Source organism: Aphidius gifuensis, linkage group LG3 (genome assembly GCF_014905175.1).
Source record: "Aphidius gifuensis isolate YNYX2018 linkage group LG3, ASM1490517v1, whole genome shotgun sequence".
NCBI classification, from domain to species: domain Eukaryota; kingdom Metazoa; phylum Arthropoda; class Insecta; order Hymenoptera; family Braconidae; genus Aphidius; species Aphidius gifuensis.
Window position 1 is genome coordinate 18,826,002 of NC_057790.1, and position 15,075 is coordinate 18,841,076.

The window sequence follows — 15,075 nt, forward strand, 5'->3', positions numbered from 1 at the left end:
GGGTGAAAGGTGTTCGATTTTGTGAACTTGTAGGCCGTTAGATTTCTTTTTTTTTTTTTTTTTGAAAATATACCTTGAATTTTGGTGCAGGTATAAAGGCGTACACTACATTGGCACCAAAACAACAAAAGTTTTTTTAGGGGCACCTTGTGTGAAAGGCCATTTATGGTGTTGATCGGATTTTCACTTTTTTGATTTAAATAAAAAAAAAAAACCGGTTAGTTTCAACTCAATGAAAAGATACAGAAGAGTTTGCATTTTACAAATTTTTCTTGCTAAATCTAATGTGTCTAAATCTATATATTTTCTATAGAAGAAAAGATAAAAAAAAAAAAATCATCCAAAGTTTGATTTTTTTCATTCTTCGAAGTCTAGGTATATGGAAATAGTAAAAAACTTTTAAATTCTCTTTTTTTTTTTTATTGTAAATATTGCTGGATTAGAAGGTCAAGGTACGTGGGTGTAAAACAAGTTATCTGAGCTATTTTTGTTTCAAGCATCAGGTGGAAAAAATGATTTTAAAATTCCAATAAACCCACACATTGATATTGACATTTTTTTTTTTTTTTTCTTTAGTTAATAATATTTTTATACTTATGCATTCAGGTGGCCATTATAGTCACCTGCATTGTTAATTCACACATCACAAACGTGATTTATCGATTTTGTATTTTTAATTCATCATATATGATTGAAAAATAATTGATTTTTTTCTTTTATTCTTTGTGTTGGCTGCAGATGTATCACGATAGAAAAATAAAGAAAATGCTTCTGTGTATTAAGTAAAAAAAGAAAAAAAAGGAAAAAAAAAAAAAATGACCATTTGGAAGGTGGGTTATATATTTGCTGATGGGTCTCGGCTAAATGTAGAAATTTTTTTTTTTCAAGGAAATCATCCTGACCCAAGTATACCCAAGTGGTCTGTCTTAAATTCCAACCAGATTATGTTACTTCCCCACAGAAGTAACAAAAAATAATCTTTCACATGAAATTTTTGTAACAAATTTCGAAAAAAAACGCTCATTATTATTGCTGATTTGAAAGAAAATAAAACGAAAATCTACACTAATGATTATTGATTTGCATCAATTAGATAATTTTATATAAAAAAATCATTATAATTTTTTTTTTTTTGACTGAATCGAAATACTCAATTATTTAATGACACTAAAATATCAGTAAAACAATTATTTATTGATCATAATTTTAAAAATATATTAAGTGAATAAATAGTTTTTTAATTATTTTTATTTTTAAATTCATCAATAAATTAACTACCCTTATCATGCAATAAATCTTATCTTAAATGAATAAATATAATTTTACAAATTGATATATAATATTTTTTTTTAATTATTCTCTCAACTTGTTTGTTAATATTATCTTATTCATTCCCACGGATTGTTGTTAAATTATTCAAAATACTAAAAAAGAAAAAAGTCAATAGTTTATTTTCAATGCTGCACATACATGTATTATTTATGTTCTCTTTTGTTTTAACAGTTTTAACGTTGGCACTGTCGCCAAATGAAACGTTGGTCAATAAAATATCACCATAATCATCCTGTCTTTGTCATGTTAATTTATTTTTCAATTCATAATTATCCATATATATTCGTTTTTTAAACTCCTATGATTTTTTATTTTTGTCGTTTAAATTTTCATAGACTCAACGACAAATATAGATGAATTATTTCATATTGAATTTTAAAACGCTATCGTGGGATTTATTTCACAAGGATATTGATAACTATATTATTGTTATTATTATTTCTGCACAGTGGATATATTTTTATTGTTTTCAAAAATAAAATCATTCATTTTTTGACATAAAATAAAAGGGGAGTTATAAAAATAGGTTAACCGCAAATAATTTTGTTTTAAATGTATGAAATTTTAATTTTTTTATTCCAATAGAAGTTTTTTTTAACTATTAAATTTTTTTTAAAATTTATATTTACCTAATTCTATTATCATTTTGAAACAATTATAAAATTTATTTTTTATTTATACTATATTTAACAATGAATTGATGAATTAAAAAAAAAAAAAAAAAAAATTTCTCATATTAAAATTAAAACAATGAAAATATTGAAACAAATATAATTTATTATAAAATATTTTGATACAATTAAACTAATTAGATAATGGAAAAAAAATTTAATTATACTTGTTTTTTTTTTTTTTAATATATTTTTTTGTTTCTTTTGAAAAATTAATTTTACCTCAATTATTATTTATTTTTTATTATAATTTTTTTAATAATGTAAATTACGCGTAATTTGGATGCGATTATATACTCGACTGATATCTGATTTGAATCAACAAATTGCATTGATATTAATGTCTATCAACACTAGACAACCGTGTCTCTTACATAACAACGACAACATAAATACATTAACTAAAAAAAATATATATATCTTATTTAAAATAAATTTAATTAATTATTTTTATTTTTATTGTTTCAGGTGAGTACTAAATAAATCTCATTTTATTGACATAAATAAATCATCGTGTGGTGAGTACACTCAGTATTATTAAAATAAAAAATTAAAAAAGAAAAAGAAACATTACTCATTCGTGTAAAAAAGCAATAAAAAAAAAGCTGAAAAAATAATTTTTCAAATTAAAAAAAAAAAAAAAAAAACGCAACGAGGAAATGATAAAATACATTCCAATGTGACTGTGAGGTCGACTACATTGATGATGAATGACTATTATATAAATTATCTATTTTAATTGAAAAAAAAAAAAGAAGAAAATTAACAATATGTAATTAAATAATTTGATGATAATGAAAAATTTTTCTATTTTTTTAAAAAAAACTATAAAATATATTTAAAAAAGAAAATATGAGGATAAAGGCTAGTTGAGGCCTTGGTTCGTGATCAAGTCCTCGTGATGCTCAGCGAAGCTTCACAACGTCAATGTGTAATCATGTCCGGTCTTCTGTGTCTTTCTGTAACTCCATATTGCCGTAACGATCTAAACACTGAAGCCATTATTTTATTTTTTTTTTTAATTTCATTTGAAATACTTTTATTGTTCATTTGAACCTAATGCAAATGCATACAGTATGTATTTATCACTATCATTAAAATCTTGATAACCACGCCTAATTAACGATAGACTAAAAAAGAAAAAAAAAAAAAAAACACACACAACGAATCTAGTATCCAATTATTTAACCTTGACTATTGAAAATTAAAATTGCATTATATGTGATGTGTGTTGATATATATATTTATTTAAATAACTCGTATATTATTGAAATAATTTATATGGAGTATCATGTTAAGTGACACTTGATGGCAATCATGCGTGGGAAAATGAAGGTTTATTTTATTCACAATTACAAGGCTATTAATTTTAGCCATGGAATATTTTATAATTCGTTAAAATATTTTTTTAATTATTAATTCTATCCATTTGGTATCTTTTTTTACTCATAATTTACTTTCATTAGAAATAGTGATAACATTGAAATCATAGATACCAGAAAAAACCTCATATATTTATTAGTTTAAAAAGAAATTTAAAAGGGTAAATTAAAAAATTCAATCAAGGGTTAAAATCCACGTGTTAACTGACCCAAAAAATTGCATTAAATTCATGAAAAATAATTATCAAGTTTAAAAAACATACACGCATTGATAAATCATGGTAATAAAATAATTTAAAAAAAAAAAAAAAAAATCATAATATTATAATGTCGTTTGATTATCAATGTGTTATTAAACTTGTACAACAAAAATTACGTCATGCAAATGCGGCACACCTCTTCCGGCAGTTTTTTTTTTTTTTTTATATATTTTTTTTATTGTATTTCTATGTATATCGAGGACCTTGGCGTAGACCTCGTTACCCGATAATTCGACTAACGAGTTAGCCAAGTGTAAATTTATTTATTTATTTATTTATTTATTTTTTTTTTCGTTTAATTTTTCTCATCCTTGAGGATTCTTTGTTCTTTTAAAGTTTCAGATAACCATAATATATCTAAATTAAAAGAAGGAAATATATTAAAACATGAGAAAAAAATTTAAAAATTATTTATAAAAAAATTATAATATTAATTGCGTCATGAAAAAAATATTAAATATATTGTCATCTCACTTGAGTTGATGACTGTATATGGCTTATTATTATTAATAGACAAGCTCTGATGCAAACATTATAATAACATTATAAAAATGACGCAGTTAATATGTACATGTGATTCTATATTATGTGGATGTAGATGTGATATGGTATATGGTGTGAGATGATGCGACCTGGTGACCGATCGCGGCTTGCTCTTTGTATGTTATGCTCGAACAAAAAATTATATACTCTAATTAAGGTCATACTCGTAATTTTAACAATATCGTTTTTATTATACACGTTAATTGATTCTTTTTTTTTTTTTTTTTTTCTAAAAAAAAAGCTTTTAGGATTTGAATAAAGTCCTATTTTTTTTATTTTTTTTTTTTTTTGTTTATTTCATATTTTTTTTTAATTAACAATACTTTTAAATTGAAAAAAAAATATTTATATCTATTGATAGTTGCGTCAGTCGCAGTAGTAAAAAAAGAAAAACTAATATAGGTCACAAAGAATATACATTATTTGTATATTTTTTTGTGCTTTTGACATAACTAGAACACAATTCCAAAAATCATTTGTATATTGAAATTTAAACTATATATAAATACAAACACAAAAAAAAAAAAAAATGACAAATATAAATGTGTACATAGAACGAAAAAAAAAAAAAAACAATAATTTATAATAAATGAAATTTACTATAGGTGACCTATTTAAGAGTTAGTCCCGACCTGGAATCATGACACAATAGCAAAACCCGGTGGAGTGCCTGGCCTGGTTATTCCCTGGCCGTGACCCGAACACATAGAGCTCTGCACATAACAAGGCGCACAAGCAACCCCTTAACGTCGCGTCGAGCCCGGCGCCCTCACTCCACCTTCCTCCTCTATTTATTCACCAATACCCCTGTCTGATCTCCACCCCCTTTATTTTTTTTTACGACCCCTGAATAATTCTCCCCTGTTCTCTCTCTCTTAGCATGCGCGCATATAAAACCCGGGCCAAAATGTATACAAAACACACTGACTCTCTCGTGTAACAGGTGGATGACGTCACAATAATGGGGGTATAAACTAGCCCCCTATTTTACTTATTATTTTTTTTCATATAATTATATTTTTTATAAACTCCTTTTATCCTTTATTCTTCATATAGCCCCAACCTACATTCCATCAATTTGTACTGTGTGTATCTTGTTTGTGTCATTGACATAATTTTTTTTTTTTTTTTAAATAAATATTTATAATCAATTTCTTGATTTTTTTAGTTTATCAAATAAACTAAAAAAAAATGATGGAAATTATATGATTTGGGAAGTATTTTTAGTCGAGTTTGATAAAGATTTTAATGAGTTTTTTTTTTATATAATATCGACTTGAATATAAGGGTCAAGTGATATTTACGATTTTTATCTACCCTTAAAATATATTTTAATGTATGTTATTTATTTTGTCATTTGAGTGGGCATAAGTAATGATTATCAATATTAAACTTCTCCAAATAATATAATATAATATAAATAAAAAAATCAATAAAATTTGCTAATATTTTTCATAGTAAATAGCTTATCTAGTTTAGTATATATTTTTGATAAAAATTTATATATTAATGTTGTTAATTCAATTAATAAAGAGCTTATAAATAAGGATAATATAAAAAAATAATAAAAGGCCTGCAGTTAACAAGATAACTCATCAAGATATATATATATATTTATAGAAAAAAATAGAGGAAAAATTGAAAATTGTTGATATGATTTCTTGATTCAAGACAAACTGCTCTATATAAAAATACACATATACCAGTAAAATTTGGTACATACATAATAGTGTCTATAGTTGGTGATATTGGGGAGAAATCTTCTCGCAGCAAAACGTAAAACTGCTCTCTCTATCTATCTCACTCATCTGGTCCCTGTTTGTAGCGCTCGCGGCGCCGATACTTTGGTGCTGAGCCAGTGCTCAGTCGGTGACGGAGCGTCGTCGCGGTAACATCGTATTTTAAATATAAATAATTCAAATAATAGATAAAAATATTCAACGACGTTTAAATATCTTCTACAAATTTACATACTTGAAAATAAATTGTAACTACTAAGTGTGTGTGTTATAAAATATTTAGAAAAACCAAGTGTTTTTTTGAAAAGTAAAAACGAAACTATTTAAATCTAAAAGACGCGCGCGCGCGTGATCTAGTAAATAAATAGTTGTTATTTTTGTTTATGATTGGAAAAACTAGACGATATAATTTTCCAACATAAGACAAAATAAATTTAATAAACAACAACATAAATAAATAATAAATTGGAAAAAGTTAATAAACGTCAAAAAGAGAAAGAAAGAGGGAGAGAGAGAAATCAATTGACCGACGATGGCAACAACTCAGTGTGCTTGAAAATTTCAATTTGATTAATTTCACAAAAATGAAATGTTTATTTTTCATTAATTAAAAGATTTTGTGATTGATTAAAATAATAATAATAATAATTGTTTTATTCAAGGGTAATATATGCGCCCATGGAGAATATAAACAAGAGAAAATTTATGAGCAAGCTTTGACCTAAATAAGTGAGAAAGTTGACTATGGAAAAGTATGACCCTGTTCATTTCTCAATGTGACAAAAGTGCTTCGTATAATTGTCTTAAATAAATTTTATATTTATTTTTTATTATTTATTAAAATTAATTACAATAATTTATTAGATTTAATTAACGAAAAAATAATATTTGTTAAATAGTAAAAAAAATATATAATATAAAATAAAATTAGATGAATTCTATAATTGATGTTGACCCATTGACACTCTCATTTCTGAACGTAATATTTAACCGTGAACGGATAAAGCGTTCCCTTTTGCGCGATCGTGACCCCGTTTTCTCTGATGACCAACAGTCGTCGACGCGGGCGCCATTAGTATAACTCAGTGTTAGACGTGTGTTATAAGAGATCAACCCCACCAAGTTAGTTTTGTGTTGTTAATACATATATACATCAAGTGGGAGAATTGTAGGAGTTGTTATAGTACACGTTGTCGTATTCTATATACTATTATAAATATCTCATTTTAATATTCTTACAATTACATTCCGTAAATTAATTAAATTAATAATAATAAAAAAATAACACAACAAATTGTTTATATAAATATAATGAGGAAAAAAAAAAGAATTTAGTGATTAAATTTTTATTGAATAATAACAACATTACTGAGATTATATTTGCCTTTGGTGCATTTTGTGTTTTGTCTTTGTTTTTGTTGTTGTTGTTGACAGCCTGTCAATAAAAAAAAGAAAGTGTTTGTGTCAAATTATGATAATGATTATTGTGAAATGTTATATGATAATAAATTTGTAAAAAAAAATTTAACAAAAAAATAGTGTATTAAGTGGAATGTATTGGGTGATAAAAAAAAGAGTTAATTTAAATACGTTAAAGTGGAGCCTGTAAGTAGTCAAGGTGGAGACGTTAGGAAGGTGGATCACGGCGGGATGATTTTACAAACGGTGCCGAGGGTGCCAATGGCCGGCATTAAAAGACGATGGGGTGGTAGAATTGTCGGCCTTCAAGAATCATCACCCGAGGTTACCAGTAGTGGTGTATTATCACCACCACCACATTTTCATTCCGCCACGCCCGATACTGTTATACGCAATACAGATGATTTACAAATATGGGATTTAGATTTACATCCATCAATACAAAATCAAACTAATGGTGATATTACAACTGCCAATACAATACTGTCAATTGGTCAAAATAATTTATCAACACCAATTATCAACGAAGGTACAAATTATTATGTTTTTTAAATTATTTTTTTAAAAACTTATTCGCAATTATATGCTGAAATTTTTTTTTTTTTTATTTAAGTTTTAAAATGAATAAATTATTTGTTAATGCAAATATTCTATACACTGTTTGTATAAATAATTTATTTTCACTTTTAAACTTTCTACTAATTACGTGAAATTCAGCAAAATTTTAAAATATATTGCATCATTTATCAATATACACTTGCAATTTGTATATTTTTTTAATTAAAAATACTCTTTAATAATTGATAAACAAAAAAATATTAACAACTAAAATTCATATAAATATTTTCAACACTTGTGTGTAGGTCAATTATCTTTATTGTAGATAAAATTGATACTCATCCAATTTATTTATTATTTATTTTACTCCAAATTTAACTGTCACTCTATTTTTTTTCATTCTATCAATCTTTCTCAATCTTAATCTCTCTCTCTCTCTCTCAGCACTTGGCAATTTTTATTTTCTTTTTTTATCCGGATATTTTTTTTATTATCTCGTGGTTTTTTTTTTTTTTTTTTTCAACCAAGCGTAATCAACGTTCTCGGTACAACTTGTCCCTGGCCTTGAAAGCGTCAAGAACTGCGATGGCTCGCAGTCTGAGAAGCCAAGCCGCCATTTTAGCGAGTTTCTACTCAATACAATGCACCAAGATAATAACTAAAAATAACTTGAAATAATATTAAAAATACTCTATCAAAAATCAAAATAAAATTCATCAATTAATTATTCATAAAAATAATACAATATAATTTAATGAAATTAAATTTGTTTTTCTTAATATTTAATTATATCAGCATAAGATATATTTATTTTTTATATTTAAATATATATTCTGTACTTTAAACCGGGTAATTTAAATTTAATTAACCGTGTATTTATCTGTATACATGTATTTTCAATTGCGAGTGTCGTTAACTCGTGACTCGATATCGCTCACAAGTACCACAAAAAAAATATGAAATAAATAATAATAATAATGATAATGAAAGGGGATAAGGGGAAATGTAATGTCATTAAAAGGTAAAAAAAAATAAATAAAAATAAAAAGTAAATATAGCTGGGAAATAATGCGAAGGACAAGTCAAGTCATTGGTGCGCAAAACGAGTTGAGTATCACTGTGATAAAAGTAGCAACATCTTTTTTCAACACTAACATATAGATATATATATTGTATATATAAGACGAGAGATGCACTGTGTCCCGATTCGGTTTTGTATCAGGCTGATGATCCTATATTAAACTCACTTGATATATATACATATAAGTTTACACAAATCAATGACGTATATTAGCTATGATCGAGGCTGCTGAACTTTATTTAACATTTATTTATTTATTTTTTTCTTTTGATTATTTGATGTTTATATATTCATAAATTTAATAATGTATATTTTTTAATGATGCAGTTTTTATACTGAGATTTTGATGCAAATATATACTGCGATGTTTTTGTCGGAGTTTAAAAATTTTTTAAAAAAATAATACAAAAACTTGACTTGAAACATGTGGTTGGCATGCGAGGTCATTATGTTTCTCAAATCCAGACACATATTTTCGACTGCATGAATTTTGAAAAAGCTGAGCTTTCTTTTTTTTTTTTTGCCATTTTTTATTTATTTATTTTTATGATTAAACGCGATGAATTAAGGGGATAATTAAAGAATGAAAATGACTGTAGTTTGGAAAGTATATATATAAACTTTTTTTATTGGGAAAAATATATTTGCAGGAACTTGTTTCTCAAATTTTACGACTGCAGGATAGATGAACAGATGTTAGGGATAATATTATAACAGGAAGGGAGCCAAGATGACGTTAATCTCGACTAAAAGCACTAGATCATATTTCAAAATGTGCATAAGAAAAAAATAAAACATGCGGGTATATATATATATCACGTAATCGATTGTGAAATAAAAAAAAAATAGGTCACTGAATGTGACAATAATTTATGAAACAAAAAACAAAACCAAGAAAATTTATTTTTATAAAATCAATATCTCTTTGACTATAAACACATATTATTTCATTTATTTTTCTAATTCAAAATAGAAAAATACATGGATATAAATAATTAAAAATCAATAATGATCTTGAATTAAATAAATTAAATAAAATAAAAATATACAAAAAAAAAAGCTCATTAATAAAATTATAAAAATTATTTATTTTATTTTCTGTTTTTTTAAAGTTTCGCTATCTTAAATAAATTAAATTGAAATTTGTCTTTATTTTAAAAAATCATCAAATAAAAAAAAAAAAAATGTCTTATCTCTTAATTTTCATTAAATTGAATAATAATAATAAACGATTATTGACACGTGTCTAATAGTACAGAGTGTCAAAAAATAAATTAAAAAAGTAGGTCATTGATATGCCCAGTGTCTGAATCCGGTGTTATACATACAAAACCGTTAGCTGAATTATATTAGTTGGTGATTTCACAAGTCTAACGGTAAATTAAACTCTCAAATGTAATATAATAAAATAATAATATAAGAAAGTAAGCCATTCAGAAAATAATCATAAATCCATCTCAAACTCAGACGATATGAAAAAAATATTTATATAGTAAATATATAAACTTGAAAAAAAAAAAAAAATTCCCAAAGCTATTGTTATATTTTGTAATATTATATTTCATATACATATTTAAATGAAAAATAAAAATTATATTGCCCCTTTAAAAATCCAAATACATGAAAGAGAAAGAGAGAGAGAAACGCACGCGCATATAAACTTTCAAGTAGGGGAAATGTATTTATTTATTGTGGGTGGTGGGGAATAAGTGAGGTCAGTAGGTCACTCTCACTCACGACTCTTGCAAACGCCTCATCATCATCATCATTATCATCATCAACATAATCTATGTATTGATGCAATATATACATATAATATCAACATTAAGTAAATTTTTTATATACATGCTCTATTACCATCTTGATCATTGGTTTTTATATATGTACATAAGCTTGCAACATATCCATAAAATATATATACATGACTCTATGTTCAATAATAACATGCAATTGTATTTTATCATTGTCTATATGTAGACTAAGTCAATGACGTGGCTTATATGAACTTGCAGGCTAAACAGGTGACACTATAGTTCAATGTGCCGTGACCACGCTTACACAAATACTTGTACAGTACTAGTTTTCTCATGGCTAGATAATTAAAATTTCACAAGTTTTAAAACTTTTTTTTTTTTTTATTATTACATATATTATTTAAAAGCAATAGTAGATTTTTTTTTTTTAAAGAATAAAAAAAGCTCTGTTTGAAAAAAAAAAATAAAAAGTTTATTTATAAAATTTTTTAAAAAGCTTTTTGGTTATATTTATAATTGAATTAACATTTTCTATGGTTTATTGGGAAAATTGAATAGATATGTAAATTATATATAGAATTTGTTTCTATTTATTTATTTTTTTTTTTTTTTATTAAGTGGGTCATCATGAGCGCACGCATTTATAGTCACCTACGCGGAACGTTTTCTCAAAAAATACCATCATCAAATGCCATTCTAGGGCATGGTGTGGTGGATATATACAATATGAGATAGTATAAAATAACATAATATGTATCTTGTAATGAAGGTGATTTTAATTCCAAGAATTCTAAACACGGATATAATTTGTTACTTGTTTCCTTTCCATCTTTTTTTTTTATTTTTTATGTGAATTTCATTTTATTTTCTTAAAATTAATTTATTATTATTATGTGAATAAATAAATAATTATTTTTATTATTTTAAATATAAATTATATTATTTATTTTTTATTTAAACAGTTAAGATAAATGAGATATATATTTATTATCAGATATGAATTTTTTCATTTCACGGAAATTTTTTTTTTTTTCTTTACAAAGCTTTTTTTTTGTTTTAAGTCGTCATTGTGTATTTATTTTTAAAATAAATATTATTAATATTTATAAATTGATACTCATTTAATTTTCTTATCTATTACACCTGTATAAAAAATTTTGCAAAACAAAAATATTATTTTTACCGATAATAATAATATTAAATTTGTAATAAAATATTTTACATTTTATTATTTTGGTTTTTTGATCCTTTGGTTATTCGACTCAACTGTGGACTCTGTAATGGAAGTACACAGATGAATAAAAAGTAGATGGCAATAAAAAAAAGAATAAATAAATAAATAAATATATATATAGCATCTAGCTTGATGGTACTGGCGGACAAGGCCAGGGCTGAGTTGTAATTTTTTCTTGCGCAACAACATTGAATATCGCGAATTGCACTGTAGACAATAACCAAGCTACCTTTCCTACATAATATAAAATAATTTTAATATTTATATATTAAAAAAACAAATTGCAAGTTACACTGTATTGATTTTATTTTTTTTTTGTATTTTGCAAACTAACCTTTTGTTTTTTTAATGTAAAAAAAAAAAAAAAACAGTTATTAATTTTTTTTACTATTGAAATGTTATTAAAATTATTATATTTTATAAATTTATATTTATATATATAAACAAATAATATTTTTATATAGTATGTTACAAATTTGCTTCGTTATGATGCTACTAGGTACAAAATTCCCAGTTCGATTTTTCGCTGCGCCATTGTGGCTGACCGTAGCTTTACCTCAACTACTCAATACTTTTCACAGTGGCTATTTTAATACTTACAATACCAGTAATAAATTATTATTATATATAATTCTTTTTTCTCACAATTATTTATTTAACAAATAATAATAATAATAAATATATTATCAAAATTAAAAGTTTAAAATATAAAAACCGGAACATGATCATTAAAATAATTTGTTTAAAAAAAAATTATAATCACCAAGTGATTTTATCAAGTATATTTATTCCATTGCAAGAACATGACTTTGATATTTTTTTATTTTTTGTATATGTATTTAGTTGTATATAGCTGAAAATATTTTTTAACCATATTAAATATTTTTTCTTTCATCATTTGACGTGTATAAAAAATTATCAAAAAATAAACATAAGGTGTAGTTTAGAAAAAGAAAAAAAAAAAAACCATAAAAAGATTAATTTAAAGAGCAAGTGAGAACGATGCTAAAAAAAGAGAAAATAATGCAAGTCGTCCCTTTTGCCGCAATTTTTCAAATTCATCGAACGAAAGCCGAAGAGGGTACAGTGTGTGTGTGATGGTTTAGGGACAAGAAAAAGAATAATAAAATAAAAAAAAAAACCTTCACTAGGAAAATGAAAAATATACTGGTGATGGTTAGTTTCATGGGAATGAAGAAAGCCAAAGATTTTCCGGTATAGGATCACCTGGTGTAGTGTGTTTGTGCATGAGTCGGCCTGAAAAAATAAAAGGAAAATATAAAGGAAAAAAGAAAAAAAAAGGTCAAAGTCTGACAGTGAGTTACAGAGAGGAAGGTGCTGCGAACTCCTAAGGAAGAAATAGTATTATATATGTGATATTAAATAGAAGGAGCACCTATGCAAGCCAGAGTCAAGGCCGCACAGTGCTCCGAGTTAGTTGTGAGCTACTAACCAATATGGAAACCTTTTCTCAACAATTTTTATATCTATAGTTTGTGTGTTTGTACAATGTGTGCATTTATGGTCTCTTTGTCGGCAAAAAAAAAAAAAAAAATCAACTTTACAATCTTTATTTCTTTCTTCTCTTTTACTCTTATCTGTTTTATCTGTATGTATATATTTTTTTTTTTTTTTTTTTCGTTTGTTGGTTTGTATGTGTGTCTATATACAAAGTTGGTAGATTTTTTTAGTGGTCAAGATATGTATGTATTTACTACTCTACCAGCCAACATACCTATACCAAAACCACCACCAACTTCTTTACTCTTTGCAACATTTTTCAAAGCAACTCTTTTGACGCAGTTTCTTGCACACATTCAATTCTCCACTATGATACTAAACTAAAAACATTCGACTACTACATGATACAGTGAAATACTGACCATCTTATATATTAATGATTTTTAAAAATCATTTTTTTATATATATTTTTTATTTTATCATCAAGGCCAATTGCTTTTATAGCTAAACATTTTTTATTTTTTTATTTTAAGCATTTTTTATGCTTTTATATTTATCAATTATCTTCTTTGAACAGTTTCGATGATTTGTATGATTCATTATAATCATTGCGGAAATTAAAAATCACATGTGATTTAATATCAAGGCTACGAGATATTTTTATTTTATATTTCATCAAAATTGGTATGTCTGCAGACTTTCACTAAAATTATAATATATCAAAGTATATATCCGTGTTTATAAATATATTAAATTGAAAAATACACCTACTTGTGTAGAAATATTTTGTTTGCCCTTTTTTATTCAACATATTTTTACCTGTGATGATGATAATTGGTTGAGAATGACTCGTGACCATTTTTAACATAAAATAAATTGTATATTAGATTGAAAACTATTGATAAATAAACCGTTCAGAATATAAGTTTAAAAAATATTTATATTCATATATGAGTAAAAAGTTTTGTATAATTTTTAACAAGACATTTAAAATTTAAATGTTTTTTTTATTTTAAATATATTTTCAACAATAAAATGAAAAATTCCCACAGGTTGTTGATTCACAAATTGTTCTAATCATAAAATTTGCAATTTCTCATTAAATTTATAATATAATATTTTTAATCCAAATGATTATTATAATTTATATATTTTTATTTTATATTTTTTACGTCACGCTTGGTGATATAAAAAAGGGGAGAAGAGCAACATATACAAAAGAAAGGGAACTTCCTTTTCTCTACGCGAGACCTCGTTCGTTAAACGCGTCGTTGCTCCGCATTAAAAATAATTTTTTTAAAACAAAAACTTAACAATCTTTACCAGGTCCAATCCCACACGGACTTTGTCGAGGTCACTAAAAAACTTAAGATTCAAAATTAGAGATAAAAAAAATTTTTTTTTTAAATGAAATCCGTTGGTTCTTTAAAATACTGACCAAACTTAAGGTGAAAAAAAAGGAAAATTATTCAATTGTTTAATATTATAAATTAATTTGACATGAATTTTTATTATTTAGAACTTGTTAAATTTTTTGAACAACAGAACGAACAAAAAAAAACAAAAATTAGAAACTAAACAGTCAATGATAGATAATAGTATTATTTTAAAACTCAATGGCCAACAATTTAATGTCAGAAT

At 25.0% G+C, this 15,075-nt stretch overlaps 1 protein-coding gene across 2 annotated transcripts in view; it reads left to right on the forward strand.

The window, feature by feature from the left end:
• LOC122852479 (ecdysone receptor-like) overlaps positions 1 to 15,075 on the forward strand; it is a 74,414-nt gene that overhangs the window by 51,571 nt on the left and 7,768 nt on the right. The window lies entirely within an intron of this gene.